The 8,519-nt window shown below is 43.7% G+C and overlaps 1 pseudogene; it reads left to right on the forward strand.

Annotated features, from left to right (window-relative positions):
• The first annotated feature begins 1,281 nt into the window (after window positions 1-1,281).
• LOC116810166 (small nuclear ribonucleoprotein G-like) lies at window positions 1,282-4,169 on the forward strand (annotated as a pseudogene).
• Window positions 4,170-8,519: the final 4,350 nt, after the last annotated feature.

The following is an 8,519-nucleotide window of genomic DNA, read 5'->3' on the forward strand; positions in this document are numbered from 1 at the left end:
AGCTGCATGACCCTGTGAATATAATAAAAAACACGGAATTGTATACCTTACATGGTATGTGAACTCATCTTGATAAAGCTATTTTTAAAAAGGTTACTGAAGGCTGGGTACGGTGGCTCACACCTGGAATCCCAGCACTTTGGGAGGCCGAGGCAGGTGGATCACCTGAGGTCAGGAGTTCAAGACCGGACTGGCCAACATGGTGAAACCCCATCTCCACTAAAAATACAAAAATTAGCTGGGGATGGTGGCAGGCACCTGTAATCCCAGCTACTTGGGAGGCTGAAGCAGAAGAATGGCTTGAACCTGGGAGGTGAAGGGTGCAGTGAGCCGAGATCACACCACTGCACTCCAGCCTGGATGACAGAAGCTCTGTCCCCCACAAAAAATAAAATAAAATAAAAATAAAAAGGTTACTGGGTAGTTCCCCCACACCCAGCTCGCTAAGAGAGAGGTGCATCGGGCCTCCATCCCTGGGGCAAGGAGAGCCCTTCCTTTCTTTCTTTTTTTTTGGAAGCAAAGTCTCGCTCTGTCATCCAGGCTGAAGTGCAATGGCACGGTCTCAGCTCACTGCAATCTCTGCCTCCCGGGTTCAAGTTATTCTTGTTCCTCAGCTTCCCAAGTCTCTGGGATTACAGGCTTGCACTACCATGCCCGGCTAATTTTTTGTATTTTTAGTAGAGACAGGGTTTTGCCATGTTGGCCAGGCTGGTCTTGAACTCCTGAGCTCAGGTGATCCACCCGCTTAGGGCTTCAAAAGTGCTGGGATTATAGTCATGAGCCACCGCACCCAGCCTAGAGCCCTTTTTTCCTTCCTGCAATCCATCCTCTCTTTTTCTCCTGGTAGCAAAACTCCCTTGTGGAAAGCACACCTTTTTCTGCCACCTATCTCTCTCTTGACACACGTACAGCACCTCAGTTACTTCTAAGAAGAAAATGGCTTCTCAAAATGGGATTCTCAGATCTCCCTGAGTCTTTTAGCCCAGATTTTGAAGAAATTGATACCCCTTTTTTGCCAAATTGCCAAAACTCTGAATGGGGGAAAAACAGCCCTCTTTTGGCTCTTCGCTTGTTAACACTTAACTTTGCTCAAATAAAGTGATTTGCACTAGGTGTGGTGGCTCACACCTGTAATCCCAACACTTTGGGAGGCTGAAGCAGGAGGATTGCTTGAGGTCAGGAGTTTGAGGCCAGCCTGGGCAACATAGGGAGATCCCATCTCCCAAGAAGAAAGAAAGAGATTCCTTTCCAAGGCATCTGTGAGCCTGTGGAGTAGACACCATGAGAAAAGCTCACCGTCTCGAGGTGAAAAAACTTATGGACAAGAAATTATCATTGAAGTTTAAATGGTGGCAGACATGTTCAAGGAATATTGCAGAGATTTGAGCCCTTTATGAATCTTGTGATAGATGGATGTGTGGAGACGGCAACTAGTGGGCAACAGAACAATATTGGAAAGGTGGTAATACGAGGAAATAGTATCATCATGTTAGAAGCCTTGGCCGGGCACAGTGGCTCATGCCTGCAATCCCAGCACTTTGGGAGGCCGAGGCAAGTGGATAACTGGTGGTCAGGAGTTCTAGACCAGCCTGGCCAACATGGTGAAACCCCGCCTTTACCAGTAACACAAAAATTAGGTGGGCGTGGTGGTGGGCGCCTGTAATCCCAGCTACTCAGGAGGCTGAGGCAGGAGAATCACTTGAACCCAGGAGGCAGAGGTTGCAGTGAGCCAAGATCGTGCCACTATACTCCAGCCTGGGCGACAGAGTGAAACTCTGTCTCAAAAATAAATACATAAATAAATAAATGTTAGAAGCCTTGGAATGAGTATAAATAACAGCTGTTCAGCAGAGAAACCCATGTCCTCTCTCCAAAGGGCCCATTTTACTATGATGTAAAAATTAGGTCATGTACATTTTCAAAGGGAGGAAGGAAGAGAGGGAGGGAGGAAGAAAGAAGGAAGGAAGAAAGGAAGGAAGGAGGGAGGGAGGGAAGGAAGGAAGGAAGGAAGGAGGGAAGGAAGGAAGGAAGGGAAGAAGGAAGGAAGGAAGGAAGGAAAGAAAGAATGGACAGCCAAGGAATTAGGAAGAGGGCAGAGAGGAATAGATCCTCCCCTCCTCCCTGGGCCGTGCAGCTACAGGTGAGCAGATCCTGAATGTGGCAGGTGCACAGCAGTCATGAGTGAATCACATGAGAAGCTCTTGGAGCCTCCAGGATGGTGGATTAGTGGCTGCTAAGTTTTTAATGTATGCATCCATCCAAAAATTCATGTTGGAACTTAAATCCCAAAGTGATGGTGGGAGATGATTAGGCGTGAGGGCGCCATCCTTGTGAATGGGATTAATGCCTTTATAAAGAGACTTCAGAGAGCTGGCTGGTCATCCCGTCCCTTCTGCCAAGTGAGGACACAGCATTCATCCTCTCTGGAGAGCACAGCAACAAGGAAGCAGAGAGACAAGTGAATCTGCTGGCACGTTGGCTTCAGACTTCCTAGCTTTTGGAGATGGATGAAGAAATAAACTTTTATCATTTATGAATTACTCCATCTGTGGTATTTTTCTATGGCAGCAGGAACAGACTAAGACAGGCCAAGAAAGAAAGAAAGAAAGAGAGACAGAGAAGAAAGAAAGAAAGGAAGAAAGAAAGAAAGAAGAAAGAAAGAGAAAGAAAGAAAAGAAAGAAAGAAAGAAAGAAAGAAAGAAGAAAGAAAGAAAGAAAGAAAGAAAATTCACTTTTCGTAAAACTAATAATAGAATGTAAACAATTAAAAATATTTGACTCCTCAAAAATATCAAGGTCATTAAAACCAAGGAAAAACTGAGTCACTATCACAGTCCAGGGAGCACCGAAGACACCTGACAACTAAATGTAATGTGGTCTCTTGGAAGGATCCTCAAACTGAGAAAACACATTAGTGGAAAACTGGTGAAACCCAAATAAGGTCAGGAGTTTAGTTAACAGGAATGCGCCAGTGTGATTCTCTGTTTTCATCAATGCAACATGGCTATGTAAGTTGCCCACAGTGGAGGTAGCCAGGTGAAGGGCACACAAGAATTCTCCCCACTATCTTTGTAACTTTCCTGTACACCCAAAATTATTCCACAATAGACGAGCAAAATTGAAAATTGAAAAAAAGTCTATGCACAAGCATAAGTCTAGTCCAAGCAGACTGTTATTATCTTTTTAGCTGAATCGTGTCCTTTCTCCTGCTTTTCATGGATTAATTTAGTTTTCATAAGGCCTTCTCCACAATCAGATGCAAGAAGCATTTCTTCCCATTGGTTCCCAATGCCCCACCAAAACCTCTCTGCAGCCATGTCCTGCTCTTTTCCTTTCTAATGCGTGAAAGAAGATTCCTTTTTGTTTGTTTGTTTGTTTGTTTGTTTGTTTGTTTGTTTTGGTTTTCCTACAGATTCTTCCCTGAGGCTGGGGGTGGTGGCTCACGCCTGTAATCCCAGCACTTTGGGAGGCCCAAGGCTCCCTGACAAAGGATCACCTGAGGTCAGGAGTATGAGACGAGCCTGGTCAACCTGGTGAAACTGCACCTCTACTAAAAATACAAAAATTAGCTGGGCGTGCTGGTGGGCACCCGTAATCCCAGCTACTTGGGAGGCTGAGGCAGGAGAATTGCTTGAACCTGGGAGGTGGAGGTGGCAGTGAGCCGAGATCACAGCGCTGCACTCCAGCCTGGGCGACAGAGTGAGACTCTGTCTCAAAAAAATAAATTAATTAAATTAAATTTAAAAAAAAATTATTCTTCTCTGAAAGCATCCAGAGAAAATTGAGACATTGTGGAACTATGGGCTTTAGTTTTCCTTGGAGTCACGATCTGTTTCCGGGGGTGACTTCTACTCACTTCTAACTCTACTGCTTACACACACACACACTCACACACACACACACACACACCCCTTTCAACTTCAATTATATGCTATTGTAAACATTATATAATCCCATCTGCATTTTACCAGACTTAAAGGTCAAATCACCCCCTAGCAACCTAAAACCTACAGGCAGAAACCATGAACTTATAGTGACATATTCTTGTACCTTTTTCTTTTTAAGCAAATGGCTCATTTGAAGTGATACAAAGTAAAGAACAAGCAGAAAATGAATCATGTGGATTGAGACTGCACCTGTCAGCACATAGAGAGGAATTAAAAAGTTGAAGCCAAATGTGTAAATGTCAACATTTGTCTTTTCATTAAAAGAAAGACTTTTACTGTTAGCATCACTTTTCACACCAGTTTTCAAAGTGTGGGAGAGAATATTTTCCAGTTCATATCAGAGCAGGCAAAACACCGCAACACTAAAGATAAAATGTTAACATCAATATTTCCTGGAAATCAGTATTGATGGCATTCACACAGCTTTGCCAGACCATCAGAAAGGTTAAGAATGTAGAAAACTCCTGTAATGCTGGGTGGAATCAAAATGAAAGGTTGTCAATCAATGAGAGACGAAGACGAGAGGCCCAGTGTGCTTTTCATGATTAATGGAAATTCTGATAGATAATACCAGGACTTTGGGTTTTAAAATTAAGAAATGGAAAACAGCAAACTCGTTGTCATTTCCTCTTCTGTATTCTTTGTCTGTTTTAAAACTGGCTTACCTAGATTTGAAAGCGTCTTCCTACTAGCAATTTAAATGTAGAAAAGTCTGCTACAAAAAAAATGACCTACTTAAGAGTTCGGTGATGTTTTAATAGAAACTGCAGAGGCCATCTCCACAACCATTTGAGTTTCAGATGATGAAATGGGGCCGCAGGTTTGTTGAATGACTTTTGCAGGGTGAGTTATCTAGTGAGTTGTTGGGATTCACTCAGGATGGTGGCAGAAATATTAAAAGGAAATATTAGGGAAAGTTATAGTGAATAGTCACAAACCTTTTTGGAAGGCCGAAAGGTTACATAGCTTGTAATAATTGAACAGGCTGAAGGCAGCCCGTTCTTACCTTAGAGCATTAGAATACTAGGGACAATAGAAGCTTCCCCAATAAGTCTGTTTACCCTACCTCCATTAACCAACTGTTGAGCCAGATGACCCTCTCGCGGGGAGGTGGACCAGAAATATTGCCCCCTAATGGTATTTACTTTAAACTGTGGTACCTAAGCTTTAATCATTTGTAGAACTACTCTCTTAACCATGTTAATTATCCACAAGACTCAGAGCTTCTGTTGTTAATTGTATAGTAAATAAATGCCTGGAGGGCGAGCTGCTCAGGACTGGCCAGAGTGACAAACCTCTCTTGGTATGTAGGGCTTCAGACACTCAGCAGGACTGGCAAAATGGAATATCTGTGTGTCAGTGTACATTTTATCTATCTGTCGTTTGGGTCAGGGTCTGTGGGCGGACCCCCGTAGCTAATGCCCTCTTGTGAGGAGAAATACCTCGTGGAGAATCGGGACCCCAATCCAGGTCTTCTCACAATCTTCATGTAACCCACAAACTCTGTTTTGCTTATATCCCTTTGGATGAAAAAGGCAAAATGTTAGAATATGGAAAAAGGGTATAGTAATTCACTATTATTTTCAAAGAAGAGGCATTCATAAACACAAGAAGATGGCCAAAGGAGAAACTGGAGATAATAGTTTATCTGTCACTGAAAAATTAACTCTTCACTTGTTATGTTATAAGCTGTTTATTTTGTCCTATTTGGTACAGAGAAAAAAGGAGCAAGCTTTCAAAGCAAGATTGCATTTATATCAGAACCCAAGATCTTCTTCCGCTTAGCAACACTTCTCTCCCTGTATCTTTAGTATTATAGGTGAACTAAGTATGCAGAGAGTAAATATTTCATAATCTTAACACTTAAGCCGGACGTGGTGGCTCACGCCCGTAATCCCAGCACTTTGGGAGACCAAGGCCGGTGGATCACGAGGTCGGGAGATTGAGACCATCCTGGCTAACATGGTAAAACCTCGACTCTACTAAAAATACAAAAAAAATTAGCCAGACATGGTGGTGGGTGCCTGTAGTCCCAGCTACTCAGGAGGCTGAGGCTGGAGAATGGCATGAACCCGGGAGGCGGAGCTTGCAGTGAGCCGAGATCATGCCACTGCACTTGAGCCTGGGACACACAGAGAGACTCCGTCTCAAAAAAAAAAAAAAAAAAAAGACACTTGCTGCCAGACATACTCAGAGAGGGAACAATTTTCATAAGAAAAAAAGTCATAATAAGTGGTTAAGATCACCATGAGCAAGGACAGGGAAACAAAAGAGAATGCTGAAGTGCTTTGCATTATAAAACAGCAGAAACTTGGGTATAATGAGAGAGGGGGGAAGGAGAAACTGGTGACCATATAAATGCATACAAGCTATGTGTGTCCCTCACAGTCAGAACCCTTGGGGAAGAAAGACAGTGGGTCTAGTAGAGCCCCACTTAGCACACTGAGTGACAGCCTAAGGCACAAAGCAATCCCAGCATACACCATATACACATTCATTACGGCATGTGGTAAGTGAAAGATGGTTCCACGTTTTGCCAGTGGGGAGAATTGTGTGGTTTACGCCAGCAGTCCTCAACCTTTTTGGCACCAGAGACTGGTTTTTTGGAGGATGATTTTTCCACGGACCAGTGAGGGGTCAGTGGGGGATGATTTCAGGATGACTCAAGTGCATTACATTTATTATGAACTTTATTTCTGTTATTATTACATTGTAATATAATGAAATAATTATACAACTCACCATATTGTAGAATCACTGGAAGCCCTGAGCTTGTTTTCCTGCAATTAGATGGTTTCACCTGGGGGTGATGGGAGACAGTGACAGATCATTGGGCATTAGATTCTCATAAGGAGCGCGCAACCTAGATCCTCACATGTGCAGTTCACAATAGGGTTTGTGCTCTTATGAGACTCTAATGCCGCAGCTGATCTGACAAGAGGCAGAGCTCAGGCAGTAATGCGAGCAATAGGGAGTGGTGGTAAATACAGATGAAGCTTCACTCAGTCAACTGCTGCTCACCTCCTGCTGTGTGGCCTGATTCCTAGCAGGCCACAGACTGGTACTGTTCCATGGCCCGGGGGTTGGGGACCCCTGGTTTACATGACTTGGCCAGGTGACTGATAAGTACAAACTTCATCACACAATATGACCTGGCCCCTTTGTCACATGGAACAAGGAGCAAGTAAATATGACTCCTGCAGTTTCAAATTCCCTCTCTTCCCTCTCTTCCTTTGTGTTCTGGTTTTGTTTGTTTGCTTTGCACTTTGAGTGTTATTGTGATTCTGGAGATCTCAAGGAGAAAACTGCCTAGAGAAGCATCTCAATAGGCCAGGTGTGATGGCTCGTGCCTGTAATCCCAGCACTTTGGGAGGCTGAGTCTGGTGGATCATGAGGTCAGGAGTTCAAGACCCACCTGACCAACATGGTGAAACCTTATCTCTACTAAAAAAAAAAAAAGAGAAAGAGAGAAGGCCTCAGTAATGACCCAGAAGGCCTTCACCAAGTAGTGGAGAATTTTTTTTTTTTTTTTTGAGACACACTTTCACTCTTGTTGCCCAGGCTGGAGTGCAATGGGGCAATCTCATCTCACTGCCACCTCTGCCTCCCAGGTTCAAGCAATTCTCCTGCCTCAGCCTCCCAAGTAGCTGGCATTACAGGTGGGCACCACCATGCCTGGCTAATTTTGTATTTTTAGTAGAGACGAGGTTTCACCATGTTGGTCAGGCTAGTCTCGAACTCCTGACCTCAGGTGATCCACCTGCCTTGGCCTCCCAAAATGCTGGGATTACAGACCTGAGCCACTGCACCTGGCTAGTGGAGAAACTTCTAAGAGTAGACTTAACTTATAAGAATGTCGGCCTGGGAGAAAAAGGAGGAAAGCTACAGATAACCTGGCAAAATCCTTCACTTCATAATGAAGAACCAGAGGCTGAAGACAGCAAGCATTCGGCCTCAGAGAAGTTAGCTGGTTAGCATTTGAGCAGATCTCCTACGATTCATGTCACTGCTGAAGAAAACTAGATTTACCCATTTTAAAACATGCATCTGCCTGCATGAGGCCATCGACCACATTCTCCAGGGCATTAACTGTTTCCAGCAAGGAGGAGGTAAAATACTCCTCCAGAACCCAGCAGTCTTTTTCCTCAGCAGAATCGTGTTCCCTGTGGAACTCTTGTAGGCAAAACAGAACTTTGACCCAGTCCAAAGCTCAATTGATTCATGATCAGTTAAACAAGCAGAAAGAAGGAAATCTCAGACCCGAGGAAACTCTAGGGAAAACACCTATGATATAACACTGGGGAAAACTAGCAGAAGTCATCATGACAATGTTTATTATTATTATTATTATTATTATTATTATTATTATTATTATTATTATCATTATTATTATTATTATTTGAAATGGGGTTTTGCTCTGTCGCCCAGGCTGGAATTCAGTGGCACAGTCTCAGCTCACTGCAACCACCACCTCCTGAGTTCAAGTGATTCTCCTGCCTCAGCCTCCCAGGTAGCTGGGATTACAGACGCATGCCACCACGCCAGGCTAATTTTTGTATGTTTAGTAGAGAT

Source organism: Hylobates moloch, unplaced genomic scaffold (assembly GCF_009828535.3).
Source record: "Hylobates moloch isolate HMO894 unplaced genomic scaffold, HMol_V3 SCAFFOLD_1, whole genome shotgun sequence".
NCBI lineage: Eukaryota > Metazoa > Chordata > Mammalia > Primates > Hylobatidae > Hylobates > Hylobates moloch.